Here is a 17,314-nt window from a genome sequence, read left to right as displayed (position 1 = left end):
TCAACGACGTCTGCCCCACTTCTCTATTCTCTCCATACCTTACCAAACCCTTTACAAAGGCTGATTCCACATGGGCCAAAAACAGCAGTGTGAAAATGGTGTGAAAATAGTGTAAAAGGGTTTAAAACGGTGTAAAAGGGTTTATACTGTTTTCACACCGCTGTTTTTGGGCCATGCGGAATCAGCCAAAATGAAAAATGGTCTCAGCCCATACAGTCAAAAGGCAGTATTTCTGTCTTAGGAAATCATCTGTGAAGATCTGCTACAAGTTCACTCCTCAGTGTGATTGGCAGGGTGATCAGTTGGCCACAACATGCCTTAAAATATGACAAATATGCCTTAAAAATAAGAATGTTCCATAAGAAACCAGCAGGTATGTAAGTTGCTTACCATTTTGTTTGCATTATGCAATTATTTTTAAGGCCAGAAGCAGTGGTTGTTTGCCCAACACCACAGCAGTCAGGGTAGACAAATCAACACAGCAAAGCTCATCCTGCCAAGGACCTACTATCTTTTAAAATCTTCTAGACTACAGAGATCTGTTCCCTTGGAAAAAATGGCAGCTTTGGAGGGCGGATTCTATGGCATTATACCTTGCTGTGTCTCTTCTCTCTCTAAACACACACTCTAGGCTTACTCCAGAGGTGGGTTCCAGCAGGTTCTCACAGGTTCCCGAGAGTAGGTTACTAATTATTTGTGTGTGCCGAGAGGGGGTTACTAATTGGTGATTTTGCCACGTGATTTTTGTCTTAGTTACGCCTCTCCTCCGCTCCTCAGCAATAGCGCGCAGAACTTGAAGCAGTCTAGCAGGAGGTGCACCAGTGTGCGTAGCAGCCTGCGCCTGCGTGCATTCGTTTCCCGCCCAAGGACTGGCACAGTGGCTGCATCCTTGCCACAGCCCCGCCCAGGAGTTCCCCACCCCTGGAATGCCCGTTCACGCTCCTGTCATGTCCCGCCCAGCCCCACTGGCGCTATGCCACAGTTTGAATCCCACCACCATGGGAACCTGTTACTAAAATTTTTGGATCCCACCACTGGCTTACTCCCCTGTTGCCAGGATTTTCCCAACCAAAAAGGCATTTTCAAAGAGGAACAAATTGGCTATTGAGAATTTAGCACACCTGCAGCTACTGCGCTTAATTTTAATTTTACATTTTTTTAAAAAAAAATGTCATTGCAAACCCGAAGAGAAAATAGTTCTTTAGATCATTTCTGTTTATAGCATTCTAAGTTTCCAAAATATGCAATACTATTTGCAATCAGTGCAAGTATTACAAACAATTATAGCCTCTTTTGTTGCTCTAATAAAGTTCATGTTTTTAATATGGTTCATCAACAAAAAATCTTTTTGACCACTGCTCAAGTGCTAAACTGGCCATTGCCAGTAATTCAAACCATTTTCTTTTTATTTTCGTAGGTTGCTACTATGGACAGTTTTGGGTCTTCCCCTTTTTTGATGCCGCTACAGATTACTCCTTTAGCGTTGTCCCTTTTAAATATAATTTATATGTGTAATGAATGTCATTACATTCACATAAGGCTGATTTACTGATGCATAAAGAACACTAGAAATACAGATTTTATGGTTGGGTGTGGGAAACCAATGCAAGAAAACATAAAATGATTTGTACAAGGGAAGCAAAACGTAAGAACGAATTTTCCAATGAAACCAACAACTCTGTGGAATTTAATAGCATCCCTGGCATCCCCATGAAAGAGATTGTTTTGAGTTATTGCTTCAGTATTATGGCCTCATTGCTTCCCTCCATTTTGAGAGATGAAAGGGCTGTGGCTGTTTAGGCCTTGTTAACCGAGACACAGATTTTCTCTGTCACTAGTTTTTGTTTTTAATCTGAAACATGCTTTCTGCAACTGGTTGTTTATATTAATTTCAATTGATTTTTTTTTCATTTTCAGTTTTATTTCTGTGTGTAAATCGCTTATTAAAAGTGCTGTACAAACACAGTGGAAATTGGAAAGTTGTGGAAATCAACAAGCAGAGAATTTCCTTGGACTCCTCTGATATACCAGTCTCTCGTTTCTGTCATCTTCTCACAGCAAACTTTTTTTCTTCTATGAGGTTTATATACCAACTCTCCCTATACAGGCTTGGGGAAGTTTCCACATTTCCACAATAGCTACATGACAATTAAAATGTACAAGTCCAACAACATAATTGAACTTATGACAATTAAAACCCGTAACAATTCAAAACTTAATCCAATCATGTCATCGCAGATGGCACTTAGCTCCTTAAACCCCAACTGAGGGAAAAGGAAAAAAAAGGAAAGGGAAGGAAAAGGGGGAGAAAGGGAAAGGAAGAGCTTGGATGTACAACTGTAGAGGCCTCAACCATGGCCCTTTCCACACAGGACCAATACAGCGCCCTGGGGGACTGACAAAAACGCTTGTCCTCTTTAGCGGGAGCTGTTGCATGGGAGTGCAGCTGTAGCTGCCCGTGCCGCCCTCGTGGCTCTTACTCCCTTAGCGGTAGCGCCCCGAAGCCGCAGTTTCCCAACCTCACTCCCCGATCGAGGTTTTTGGGAAACAGCGGCTGGAAGGCGCCACCCCTCCCCCCTTTTCCAATCGACTTACCTTCCCTGCGACCGTCTGGCGCGTCGCCGAGGCCTGGGGACACGCCCCCTGCCCTGCGACTCTGGAGTGGTCATGCAGGGCAGGGGGGTGTGTCCCCTGGCCTCGGCGATGCACCGGACGGTCGCAGGGAAGGTGTAAGCTCAAATCGTCGCAGGCCTCTAAAGCATTTTAACACCAGCGGCGGCATACCTGCGTCTTCCCGGTAGTTTCCTGGACCGTTCGTGCGAACGGTCCCGGGGAGGTTGGGTCGGCATCATGTACGCCGACCCAACCCCCAGCGTGGCCATGCGGAAACGGCCTGAGGGAAAAGGAAGAGGAAGGGAAGGGAAGGAAAAGGGGGAGAAAAGGGAAGGAAGAGCTTGGATGTACAACTGTAGAGGCCTCAACCATATGTCTGGTGGGGAGAGCTACGGAGGCAAGACCAATGTAGGGTACTTTGCTGGTCAATGACCGTAAATTTAAAAATGTTTTTAAAAATTAATTAAATTAAAAGACCAATGTAGGCCAATCTAGATATTAATGTACTACATTTTCACGTGGTTTCAGTCACACTACTCTCTCTTCACCCAATATGATTCCTCTCCTCACATCCTGAAAAACAGAGATGCTGTGGGGGGGTGGGGGTTGAGGGGAGGGGAGTGGTGGCATAAAGTCAGTTCTAACAAGTACTGAAAGGCATTTCAGTTCTACTTAAACATTTAACAAAAATTCGAAGTAATAATTTGAAAACCGAGCATTCATCAAAACAAGTCTCATCTCCATTTATTGCAGTGGGTGCCTACCTTGAGATAGTCATCACCCGAAGAAAAAGTAAGCTGCAAGTCTCCCTGTGGTGCTGACCTCATGCCAGTGATGGAAGTAAATGTGGCTCTTCTGATTGATGGTAATTGCCAATGTGGTTCTCCATGAGTTGTGGAGTGAGTTAAGCAGTCATTTGGGGCACAGATGTACCAATCCAATTAACACAATGCGTAGACTGTGTAAAGTAGGCTAGGGAACATACCTGGCCTCTCCTGCAAAGTCCGTATGTTCTGAAGCATTCCTTCAGCACACAATTTAAGAACTGATCACACGAAGCATAAGAATGGGACTCAGAAACCACTTGTTCCATTTGTAATCACTACCACAAACTCCTGTCCCCTATGAATTAAAAACCCCTATTTTTGTACCTGTAAAACTCTGAACACCACTGAAGAGGAATACATTTTCCAAGATATAATTGTCATACACAACTCACTTTCTGAATGAAAAGCAAAATGTCCTCTGTTGAAATCTCCAGAGACTTGGATTTTTTTCTTTTGTAAACTAATCAGGGCAACTCTAAAAAGGTCAACAGGGAGGGGGGTCACCATGTCAGACCCCTCCCTTTTTGTTCTAAGAGACTCATCTGAAACAAAGAAGCACAGAAGCTCCTCACATTCTGTGCTATTATACCAGAAGAGAATAAGATGTATTCATCTGTGAAGAAAGCATTACACTGGCTTTATGAAATTCTATAATATTTCATCATCTTAACATTACATTTAATTACAGCATACTTTGTGGTGACAGAGAGGCACACGGAAAATGTCAAGATAGAGGAACAAAAGGTTGTATCTCCTTGTCTCATAGCACAAAACGTTCAGCTTTATGATGATGGAAAGCAAGATTTATACTTTCTGCTACTCTCACTTATAGCTGCAGCAATACACACAGGCAGGGGCGGAGTAAGCGGGAACAATGCCCAGGGCATGCACACACCCTGCGCCCCTGCCATGCCCCTGCCTGGCCCCATCATACCCTCGCACCGGTGTGCGGCTGGGGCATCACCCTCCTGTCTTGTCCCATTGGCACTACGCCATTGCACACAGGATTCTAGACTTGGCTGTTCAAGAAAAAATGCATATGCCACCAGTTCTTTTAAAAGGGTGTGGGTGACCATTCACTGACATACAAGGGTTTGAAGCCCTTGACTTATTGCAAGTGGTCTCCCCCCCCCCCCCCGCTTTCTACTTTCCTCTACATCTTGTTCTATTTTACCTTCCAAGTTTCTTGGTGGCTCCTCTATGACAGATTTTTATTGTTTGTTTGGGCTTTTTAAGGTATTCAGTAGGGATATTTGTGGTGGAATTCTTGGATAAAACATACAAAGCTACTTCATGCCAAGTCAGACCATTGATCTAGTATTAACATTACAAATGCTTTCACCAGGATAAAACTGAGTCGCCACATAGTTTACCAGAATCTATTGCGAGCCCTTTCTGTTACCTTTTAGCCAATCTTCCCATGATTCACTGAGTGGTACCCTAATACTAATCTCGTTAATATTGCATATAATTGCACTATAATTTCTATACTTGGGTTACACCAGAAGTTGGGGAGGGGCTGACATGGAGGAGGAAAAGTAAGCCATCTCCTATCTTTATTTGTCTTTAACCCAAATATATAAAAAAGCAAGGAGTTTTATAGGGGTGTCCTTGATGTGGGTAGAAAAAAGGTGAAAAACTGTAAAACTGAGGAAAAGTCTGGCAGTCTTGTATGCTCACATTGAATCAAGGTGTTCTCAATAGCTACTGAATAATTATGGGACCTTCTTCCATTTCCACCTCATGAAAATTCAAGCTTGAGCCTCTTTCCTTCAATGTTATATGGCCTGCCTGTTTGGACTGATCTTAGAGGCTTGGGTTCGAAAAGGATAGGGAGTATTGGGTGCTGTGTGGTTTCCGGGCTGTATGGCTGTGTTCTAGCAGCATTCTCTCCTGACGTTTCACCTGCATCTGCGGCTGGCATCTTCAGAGGATCTGATGTTGGGAAAGCAAGTGGAGTATATATACCTGTTGGAGTGTCCAGGGTGGGTGAAGAAACATTGTCTGTGAGTAACAGATAGGGAGTATTTATTTAAATGAAATATTACTATGTTTTGATTTCTGCTTTGTTATTTGGCTTGTTATCTTTGAGGATGCTCAGGCCATTTTGGACTAGGAGGAGGAGAGAAAGCCATATCTAACAGATCAGGTTGGCAACCAGCACTGATATTTTAGTTTGGGGAGAACTATATTCTATAGTTAGAAGGCAGTAGAGGTTTGGTTCCAGGCCAGAAAAGTACTTTTCAACCCACCTATGACCAATGAGCAAGCTGTGGTACACTCTCTTTGTTCAGCGCAGTGTGGCAGCATCATTGAGATACGCAGCTGCTACTGGCTGCAAATAGTAGAAGAAGCGCAGTTCCTGTCTTACAAAAGACACAAGCATATTTATACAGAAGTAAATCCACCAAGTTCAACAGGGTTTCACCAAGGAAAATGCGATTAGGATTGCAGTCATCCTTGCTTGAAGCATCTTGATTGGTTTTAAGACATTACTCACAACACCATACCAGCAATCCTTCGTTAGTTGAACTCTCTCCTTCCAGCCCAAAAAAGTGCTGGCACATTATAATCAAGGAGATATAAATTTGTAGAAATGTTCAATGTATTGTCGAAGGCATTCACAGCCGGAATCACTGGGGTGCTGTGTGGTTTCTGGGCTGTATGACCATGTTCTAGAAAATGCTACTAGAACACGGCCATACAGCCTGGATACAACTTCATTTGCACAGCAGTTGACATGCAGCCTGGCTGTGTTTTAATGACTAGCAGATCCTGCCTGGCTTAGTAATGGAATGGAGGCAAGTTTTTTCACCCCAATGATCTCGGCCCCTTCTGTCAGTTTTCCATATCTGTATTCAGCCTTACAATTTAGCGGATTGATTGTTAAACCACATCAGTCCTGATGCCTTTTAATAAATCTTCTGCAAAGTGTTCCAAACAGCCTCTCATCCATACTGCTCCTAGCATTGCAAACCTTACACTGACCTGTGAGAAAAAAGTATTATAACAGAATCAAAAATATATTTTGAATCTTGTGATTTTCATATTAATTGGATGGCTCCACATTTTAAAGTTTAGCTCTGTGCTTCAGTTCTCCTTCCTTCCTTCCTTCCTTCCTTCCTTCCTTCCTTCCTTCCTTCCTTCCTTCCTTCCTTCCTTCCTTCCTTCCTTCCTTCCTTCCTTCCTTCCTTCCTTCCCCCACCCACCAACCCAAATAGTTTTCCAATATTTCCATCACTTTGGGCTCTTACTCAAAATGGAATATCATAACTGCTTATTGCTCACTAACTGCTATACAAACTCTGGATTTACTTAATCCTGAAAGCTTGCTGTCTGGAAGTTTTTCTGCCTAAAAAAGAAAACAAAAACCCTATTCCCTCAAAGCTTTAGATTTGTGATATGTGGCCATAAATGTTTTCTCTTACAAATGTATTTTCAAATATTCATTTAATGCTTCAGCTGTTTTAGTACCTTAGATGACTACATTACCTGTTGCAGTCCATAATATTGTAACTTCTTTCTTCACTGACCTCTTTCTTTGGCAGTATTGAAGTGGGGAAATAGTTATTTTTATAGCTTTGCTTCAGTCCATTTTAAAAATAAAATAAGTGCTGATATACATTCCCAATGTGTTTGGAACAGTGAGAAATTCCAAAGGCAGATCTGGTTTCCTTTCCTTGTCCTGGAGTCTTTTTGCAATACTTGTTTTAGTCACAGATATAAATATTAAGTATAGGTGAATGCAGAAAGAACGTTACCCAAAACAAAATATTTGCTATTCTCTGAGGGACACACACACACACACACACACACACACACACACACACACACACACACACACACACACACACACACACACACACACACACACACACACACACACACACCCCCGCCAACCATACACTATTTCACTTTTACCCAACTTTTACCCTTTGCTTTCTGGAAAATTAACACAGAGGGGTTTTTTTAATCCCAGTGATCTTGGTTCTCTTGAATCTAATGAACTTGTATGCTGCTGGTATTGAATTCTAAAAGTTAACTTCTCCCAAGTGTCATAAAGTTTCAACTATCAAAAGCTTTAGAAATGGCAATGGCCTACTTGGCTGGAGAAAATGAAACGGCCAGCTCTCATTTTAACTGGAATTTGACACCTAAAGGAAATACAGAGACAGGAGGGTGAGAAAGGCTACAGTGCATGGTCCTGAGGATTTCAGGAAAGAATTCTTTAAACTTGGTAGAGAGGTGGACAACTTGGTGGAGAGATGGACAGTAGCATTTTCTCCTTATGTTTTGCCTGCATCTGTGGCTGGCATCTTCGGAGGATCTAATGGTAGTAAAGCAAGTGGAGCATATATACCTGTGGAATGTCCAGGATGGGAGAAAGAACCATTTGCCTGTTAACAAGTGTAAAGGGTGCAATTAGTAAGTTTGATTTGCATGTGTTGGGTGGGATCCACCTATTTAGCATGCGAGTAACCATGAAGATAGCATAATCAATTAGTGAGGGCATCTGCATTGTAGTAGCCTGGCCTTTTGATCCCTTTGATTGCTTACTGCCTAGAGTGGTACCGTGCAGCTATGGACCAGTCTACATAGGGACCCCCAAACACAGCGCCCAGACATGCTACAACACAGCCATATTCTCAGAAACCACACAACACCCCAGCTTCAGTCAATTCACAGCTGCCTTTGTCTGTGTGGGTCTCTTGCTACCTGTTGTAGAAAGCTGCATTTTCAGCTGTATATATGTTTGGTGTGCATACTTACTCCCTCCTTTCCAGCACATGGAAGGATGTTCCTTTTGCAAGCTCTGGTGGTTCCCTGAACAAGACAATGAGAGAGCAATCAAGAGATCATCTTCTTACAATTGGTTCTCATTGAAGAAACATCTATAGCTATTAAGGAACATTAACGTTTATAGACCCTGGCTACAGAGGGAGACTCATTCTCACTACTTGGACAGCGATCTCACTACACCATTATTTGTTATTGAACAGTGTTGGTGTCCAAACCATGAGTGTAGAAGGTGCTAGCAATAGTAACAACTGTACCAATCATAATCTTCTCATCTTCTTGTGAAATTGAACTCGGGGGCAATCTACTGGTACCCTATTGGAAAGAATGGGAACAGACTCCAGAAGATAATGAACATGCATTTCCTAGTTAATAGGTTGAGAATGCATTCAGCGCTCATGGAGCACCAGGCAGACTTTTAACATTGCCCAGATGATATTCTCAAGCATTTTATCATGTCTGTGTTATCACTTTCTTCACATGTGATACGAAGAAAGACATAAGTGAAGGCCCAACCAATGTCAGATGACAGCTCTAATCTTTCTTCTGTCATCAGATATTTTTAGTCTCATTAGCTATTCTTAGTGACTTTTAAAGTGGCACATCCGTCATAAAGATTACAGATTGTCAAAATGACATGCACTAATATACTATTTTAAATTTCCAAAATCAATCTGAGAACTTGTACGACCTTTACAAGATCAAATACTGCTTTCCCGATTTTCACATGCAAGCCAACGTGCAGGTCAAGCTCCGCGATTAATGAAAGAAACAAATATCCATCTTTTACAGGCATGCTGTTGGCAACCTGACATTTCTTTGACTCTTTCTGTGCATGCTGATGATTGCTTGTAAACCATGTAGATTTACAACCATTTAAAACTATTCAGTTACTTGAAAATCATACCGTTGACTTGAAAAGGAGACATGAAAGAGCAAGAATGAATGCAAGGATTGAGAGAAATGTTTCCAGCCTTTTAGAAACTTCTGGTCTCAAACTTTCTCTGATACTTTTGCACAGCAGGAACCTCCAAGATTAATCTTGAGATATCATTTAGACAATTCTGGTTTTATTAGCTCTTTGCCTACAGTGTGATTTTTACCATCCCAGGTATGCGACGAGGTATCCTGTGTTGATTTGAGGCAGATGACCCTAACTTCACACATCCTGACTCGGACCTTCATTGATGACAATCTGCATGGGGACCACAATTTCAAAATTATATAGTGATGACCGCACTTTGCAAGGAAATATTTGCAAGGAAATATTTAGATGAAGGTCACCCTTCTCTCAGTTCTGTTCCAACCTCCAGAGGAAGAACACATCGTCAGACTGAGGGATCAGGGAATCAGACTGCGCCCAAACAATTTAAAGACCTGTCTTTAAATATAAAGAGGGCTGGATATCCTGTTCATCTTTTTATCCTTCCTCCTTTCCTAAAAGGATACGTTTCTGCTTTTCTTGAGACCTGCTCCTACATCTTGTATTTCTTAGGCTTATTTTCTTAGCAAACCTCAAAGAAGACTTTTGGCAAATAGTTTCAGTAGAAATCGTTGTTATGATCTTGTTTGCCAGCCAATAAAGCTGGAGACTCTGAGGTCAATTCCCGTGACATCCTTATGAGCATACGCTTGTTTACTTTCAGTGGGTATAGGCAGTGGTGGGATCCAAAAATTTTAGTAACAGGTTCCCATGGTGGTGGGATTCAAACTGTGGTGTAGCGCCAATGGGGCTGGGCGGGGCATGATGGGGGCGTGGCCGGGCATTCCAGGGCGGGGCATCCCTGGGTGGGGCTGTGGCAAGGACGCAGCCGCTGCGCCAGTCCTTGGGCAGGAAACGAATGCACGCAGATGCAGGCTGCCACTCATGCTGGTGCACCTCCTGCTAGACTGCTTCAAGTTCTGCACGCTACTGCTGAGAGGAGGGTGTAACTAAGGCAAAAATCATGTGGCAAAATTACCAATTAGTAACCCCCTCTCGGCACACACAAATAATTAGTAACCTACTCTCGGGAACCTGTGAGAACCTGCTGGATCCCACCTCTGGGTATAGGTAAAGAAATCTGTGAAAGAAAGCTTGGGAAGCTGGAGTCAATATTTCTATAGTGGTAGCCTTCTTCTTCTTTCCAAGTGACAGCGAAGAGTATTGTGGTGGTTGCAGAAAGTGTCAAAAAGTTGCAGCCAACTTATGGTATCCCCGCAGAGTTTTCAAGGCAAGAGACGTCCAGGGAGTGAGGGTTGTGTTCCTTCATAAAAACTGTCCACATTCTGGAACCAACGGTAAGGAAAACTAAGAACAAGATCTGCCTGATAACTTTTTATAAGGAGCAACTGAAGAGAACATACTTCTCATTTTTACAACTTCCTTTTGGATAACATGAACATCTTCCTGGCCCCCAGTGACTGTTGCTGGATTTGACTTCAGTTGAACCGTATGTGTCTCATAAAATGCCATTTTTGTGTGTGTTTTGTTTTGTGAGACAAGCTAATTGTTGAATGGAATTTTAAGTGGGCAGTGCTCTTTTTTGTTTTTGAAAAAGATTGTGATAGAGTGTGAGTAAAAGAAAAGGCAGTCCTCCTGCTTCAACTGTGGTTATGGGTCTGCATTCTCCTACCCTAACAAGACAAATTATATGTGTTTAATTTACTGCCATCTTCCCCTTCATCTGACTTTCCTCTCCAGCCTGTTCTACGTAAAATATGGCGCAGCATATGTGTTCTGCATAAAGCTATTTGGTCCAAAGGGTGGCTGCAAGGGCATCATTTTAGAATGTGTCTGGGTAGGAACACTCACAACAAAGATTTCATATCATCAGTACATCTAATTTTCAACATGGCCAAATCTGAGAATACTTAAATCCAGATGCTAAAGCCTTGAACAGACAAATTAGATTCTTCCACAATTCGAAGAAAAATCTGAAATCTTTAAAAAAAAAGGTTAAAGTTATCCCTGTGACATAATAGAAGCAGCATCTGTAGCTTTAAGAAATTAATGCCCTTAGTGGCAATTGCTACACAACCAAAACTGTACTTCCAGCCTTCAAGCTTGGGTTTGTCTTGGTTAAAGCAGGGGAATGGACAGGGCCCTTTCTTGGATTGGTTTCATCTACAAGGAAAGAGTCATCAGGGTCCCAGTCTGGCTGCAACCGTTGGGTGACCTGCTACCACTTACCTTGCATGAATCTCCCTGGCATAGTTACTTGCTACTATTCAACAGCAACCACATCACAAAGCCAACATGGTATCACGGTTTCAGGGGGATTATGTAAGCTGCATTGGGAGCATTGCAATGGAGAAAGAGTATACATGAAATAAATAAAAATTAATATAGCCAAATATTTGGGGTCAGATATGAGTTGGTAGATGGGTGAGAAGTACAGAGGAATCAGAGGAACCGCTATACAGAGGAACCACTATATAAAGCAGTGGTGCGACCACACTTGGAGTACTGTGTTCAGTTCTGGTCGCCACATCTCAAAAAGGATATCGAAGATATAGAAAAAGTGCAGAGAAGGGCAACGAGGATGATTGAGGGACTGGAGCACCTTCCTTATGAGGAGAGGCTGCAGCGTTTGGGACTCTTTAGTTTGGAGAGGAGACGTCTAAGGGGGGATATGATTGAAGTCTATAAAATTATGCATGGGGTAGAAAATGTTGACAGAGAGAAATTTTTCTCTCTTTCTCACAATTCTAGAACCAGGGGGCATATATTAAAAATGCTGGGGGGAAGAATTAGGACTAATAAAAGGAAACACTTCTTCACACAATGTGTGATTGGTGTTTGGAATATGCTGCCACAGGAGGTGGTGATGGCCACTAACCTGGATAGCTTTAAAAGGGGCTTGGACAGATTTATGGAGGAGAAGTCGATCTATGGCTACCAATCTTGATCCTCTTTGATCTGAGATTGCAAATGCCTTAACAGTCCAGGTGCTCGGGAGCAACAGCCGCAGAAGGCCATTGCTTTCACCTCCTGCCTGTGAGCTCTCAAAGGCCCCTGGTGGGCCACTGCGAGTAGCAGAGAGCTGGACTAGATGGACTCTGGTCTGATCCAGCTGGCTTGTTCTTATGTTCTTATGTTCTTATGAAATGTAGATGCTGCTAGGAGGACAGGAATAGTGAGGAGATGGGATGCAGAGGAAAGATGCTTCCCTCAAGTCTTCACAGATCTCCCACCATGCAGCTTGGCCCAGCCTGGCAGCTAGGCATGCTTTGTGCAACTGAGTTTTTCCAGACTTTTTTTTCCCAGGAAGAAGTTGCCACGCAGGTTCGGGAAGCCATACAGCAGAAACCTTTGTCAGACTTAAAATGTACTAGTGTGAACGCCGTTTCAAAGCTGAGAGCAGTTTGCAGTCCCCAGGCAAATCAGTTTTCCCGTCTTTTTTTCCCTTTAATGACACCCTTTGGATTAAAAATCTTCCATAGCAATAATTGTGGCATATTCTCAGCAGGAGAAGTTGGTCTTTTAATGTGTTCAGTAACAGCAGCTATAAAAAGGCAGGATGTCAAGTTTAAAGAAAGGCTTCTAAAGACAAAGTGACTTAATGCTGTGTGCCTTTCTTGCATTGTGTGTATGTAAATTTCTTTCTGGAGGCTCTGTGGTTGTCTGCCTTCCTGTGAACCGCTTGTTTCAGAACAGGAAGCTTTGTGTTTTTGAATGGTAAAGGCTTGCATTGATTTTATGACCATTTTGCTTCTGAGAGTCACGCTGAAAAGATGCCTAAAGCAAAGTTTGAATCAGAGATGTCCCTTGAGTGAAAGATCCAAGGGATTTTGAAGAAAGCCAAGAGTACTGTAGAACCTCTTGCGGAGGAGACAGTGACATAGAGGGTGGTGATCAGGTTTGGGGGCATGGTGGGTTGGCAAAGTGTTAATCGAAACATCCTTTTCCATTTGCTTTTTTTCTGAATTATCTCTTGAGGGGGAAGGAGGATTCATCATGGTTTGCTGTTGCATTTGTATATAAGAATACAATTATACTCATGGAATAAAGTGGGCAGTAAGCAGGCTGCAACCATTTAGTCACGTGAGGGGTGGAACATCGTCCCCACACCTGTCCTCCTTCCCTTGTGCAAAAAAAAAAGTTGTTTGGTCATGGTGGGGGAGGGTGGCCGCTTATACAGGGAGTGGGGGGCGCGGAAAACTCATATTTTGCACCGGGCTACCTTTTTGCTAGATACGCCTTTGGCCATAAGTATGTCTTTTGGGTTTTCCTGTTTCGTTTTGTTTTCAGGGTTTTTTAAAAAAATAAAAGCTTGCTGTTTGACATGTAGAAAAAGAACTGAGCGGGCAGCTTTTAGAATGGCCTGTACGTTCCTAATATCAGCCATCAAAGCATTTTAAAGATTATTCTGGTAGATGAAAGTACAGCAATGGGTGAAAAAGCCTCAGTTAAGTGAAATTCCCTGCTGCTTCATTACTTCCATCTTGCAAATTTTTGTGCTAAATGCTGGTACCTAGGGATTAAATTAAACTGCAGATATTTGCCATGGTTTTGCTAAGTGGATTTTGAGTTGACTGTTGTGGAAGCAACAGGCATGACTCTAAATGGAGCTAGGTTGAAAAGTTCAACACTACATTTAAATACAGTGTATTTGACTGTTGACTCCTTTGAATCTAATTTCTGACAACTGTACATGGCTTGCTGGAATGCAGACGTAAAAGCAGAGTGACTGCCTGGCTTTTGAAAGTTTCATTGTATGAGACGCGAACCCCTTGAGTGATCCGCATAGACATAAATATTCAGGGACCAAGCTGGTTTTGTTCCTTCCGTTCATGTGAATGTAAAGTGAAAGTGTGCCGCTCTGAACATGCATTTCCCCAGGGCCCCGTAGCTCTGTGATGTAACTGAAGGCAGATGGGAATCCAGACTGGCAATAATAATAAAAGAATTAGATGGTGTTACCAGAGTACTGTATAAACTATAATTTAGCTCTGCCTGTCTGCAAATTTCCAGCCAGATGATACGCATGAATAAATGAAAATATATTGCATAGCAATTGCCTAACCCGTTCAAGTGACTATTTTCAGAATGTGTGCTTTGCATCTATCTTAGAGATATGTTTCCCCCCGCCCCCATAAAAACATAAGAAAAGCCCTGCTGGGTGAGTCCAGTCATCAATTTATGGTGGCATCCTCTTTTTCCACAGAGGACAAGCAAATTGTCCTAGAAGGGTTACAAACATGACACAGAGGCCAAGTCTCCTTCAGTCGTTGCTTCCCTGTGCTGGTATGCAGAGTTTTATTGTCTCTGGACAGGGAGATTCCATTTAATCCTCATGGCTGCTTGTACTGAGAAATAAATGTTCCTCATCTGCTTTGAAAGCCATCTCAATTGGTGTCGTTCATTACATCCTGTGGCAGTGAATTCCTCATATCAATTACTCATGGAGAAAAGAAGTGCTTTTATCTATTCTAAATCTACTGCCCATCAATCTCAATGGGGATTCCTGCTGTTGCCTGTCAGTTGAGACAACAGTGTTAGTGCAATCCTAAAACACACTACACCTTTCTGAGTCCATTGAAGTGAATGGGCATAGAGAGTATAACTTTGCTTAGAAAAGTACTGAAAAATCTGTCTTCCAACAAAAGCCATCTCACCCATGGTAGGGCTAGGCTTGTCTTTCCTTGTGACTGCATGCTGTGATCATTGTTTACGTGGTCTAGTACGAGGTCCAGTAGCTAAAAAGGGTTGTCAACCTGAGCGGCCTGCCCTTGCTTGCACAGACATATAAATTCAGAGACTGTGTTTGTTGCCCTCCACCTTTTGCTTCAGCTTTTTGTGTCAGTGGTTGTTTACTGCTTCCTCCGAGATGATTGACAGGGTCACTTTTTCATAGGTTGAGGCTAATCATGAACCTCAGGGACACATTTTCCTGTTACTTCTTTTCTTTTCCTTCCAGTAACTAGGTTGCCTTGCAGTTTTATGAAGCGGTCAAAGACCTTCTGCTCTTCTTACAGGTGATTGATACCATCTAAGCTGACAAGAAAGGCCTTCAATTTGTCATGAGCAGGCATATTTGCATGTGGGGAGTCCAGTTCTGAGAGTATGGACCTGAAGCTTATATCATGTAATGTTGTGATTTTTCTGTGACCCCGTGATCCCTCCACATGCACCAGAATAGAACAGAGAGACACTGTCTATCATTACAGAGAATTATTCTCTTGAATAATTGAGTCAATGATGACATGTTTTCCCTCTTACTAATGGTGTCGGGATCTGTCAACCTCCCCACAATAACCAGAGTCCTGGATTCAGCAAGTGGTTTATTGAAAGGAACACTGCAAACAGGATACAACAAGTTTTGCCGGAACTGAGTTTCTCTACACATTTTCTGGTTAATATCCCTTCCCCAAACACTCTTCCATCCCCTTCCCTTGGCATCCCAGCAGGGTGAAATCACTTGAAGCATTATCAAGCTGTGCAGAGCCTCTGTGGCCAAAACAAAAGATAAGTGCTGGCTTCCTGGAAGGGTGAGAACCATTACTGCAAAACTAAAGTATCCAAGCACAGGATTAACAGCATAACAAGCCAAGGATTCTCAAGGTGCTACCTTCTCTCGCGCCATCCCAGGTTTCATTGTGTCACTTTCAGGAAAAACCCAAAAACAATAGCAGTAGCTCTAGGAATCACTGAAAACTCTATGGTTATACATATGGTTTTATATGTATTGTTTTACCATAGAGTTTCCAGCATCATGTCCCCACCCCCAACCCTATTGGCCAGCTGCCAGGATTGGCCCAGCAACTTTAGTTCTGACATAGACGTAAACAGAAATTTACCAGCAACTTTTGCACAAGTTCTAGTTGCTTGAGTTATTTAATACTTTTCACATGCTGTCTTGCATGTTAATAACTGTGGTTTGTTTCATTGTTAATTTCGAGAAGTTTGTCCTATTAGACTGTCATCTGTTGCTAGGCAGACCACTGGATCCCGCTATGGTGAACAAGAAAAGCAGAATAGAAAGAAAGGACAGTGACTGGGGAGAAAGAAAAGCAGGGGATGCAAGAAGAATAAAACTGGGTGTAAAATATTGTCTCCTTGACTAAACTGAGCTCCAAATGCCTCTTCCTCTGCAAGTCTTCCTTTGCAAGAAAGGTTTTGCAGCTGATTAACGAATTTAAATGTAATCCATTTTACTAATTAATTAATTAAAAGCAGTTAATTAAAATCATTAATTAGTTGATGAACCTTCTTATTATTAATGGTATTAGTGTATATAAGTACTTCAGCCAGGCTGATGGACTAGGATTTCCTGAACAGTTGGAGCGATGGCAGGTACATTTGACAGCTGGCAGTCTATTTTTAATTGAAAAGAGACAAATTGCCGCAGCCCAGTTAACTGGAAAATAGATGGCCTTTGCTTCATTTATGGGGGGTTGGAGGAAGAAATAGGAAAGGATGGTGTTTGTTTAATTATACCTCGATGTTTATGTGTTTGTTTCATAATAAAGTTTGAGCCGTATCTGGAACATTGTTTCAGAATACTCTTTATTTACATAAGCAGTAAGCCACAGCATATTCTGGGCTACATCACAACTACAATTCAGCAGCAGATAGAGCTCTGCAGTTAATTTGATTTCAATATTTGACCTTTGGTGGAGTAAAGTGGGATTTAAACATTTCTAACTTTGGCTGAAACATTCTTACAAATCCAGATAACTTTGTAAGCTATGGTTTACAGTTCATCATATTTAGAAATGGAGAAAAAACACATTCAGATGGAACAATAATTAAAACATACACCTGTTTAACAAAAAAGATTTCCTTGTGTTTTCAATTGTAATGATGATTTCTTCTTCTGAATTTCTGGTCATTGAGAGTGGTCACACGAACATTCTCAGACACCATTTCTGCTTTAAAGTGGAGCCTGATAATTTCCGTCCATAAAGATGTGTAGCTTCGCCAAACTTCATAACCAGTAAAGAAGATTGACCTTACAGGAATTAAACATTGAATCTAAATACTGAGTGTAATCCGTTCTAATTTGGGAGTTGATGAAAATGATACGCTATTCAAGACAGTATTAGATAATGATTAATTTTAGACAAGGATTGGGAGTCTCAGGTTCGAATTC

At 42.1% G+C, this 17,314-nt stretch overlaps 1 protein-coding gene across 2 annotated transcripts in view; it reads left to right on the top strand.

Annotated features, from left to right (window-relative positions):
- Positions 1-17,314, top strand: part of GRID2 (glutamate ionotropic receptor delta type subunit 2) — a 997,067-nt gene that overhangs the window by 149,232 nt on the left and 830,521 nt on the right. The window lies entirely within an intron of this gene.

This window comes from Sphaerodactylus townsendi, linkage group LG10, assembly GCF_021028975.2.
Source record: "Sphaerodactylus townsendi isolate TG3544 linkage group LG10, MPM_Stown_v2.3, whole genome shotgun sequence".
In the NCBI taxonomy this organism is placed as follows: domain Eukaryota; kingdom Metazoa; phylum Chordata; class Lepidosauria; order Squamata; family Sphaerodactylidae; genus Sphaerodactylus; species Sphaerodactylus townsendi.
Note: the sequence above shows the minus strand (reverse complement) of the source record. Positions and strands in the feature narration are given on the sequence as shown.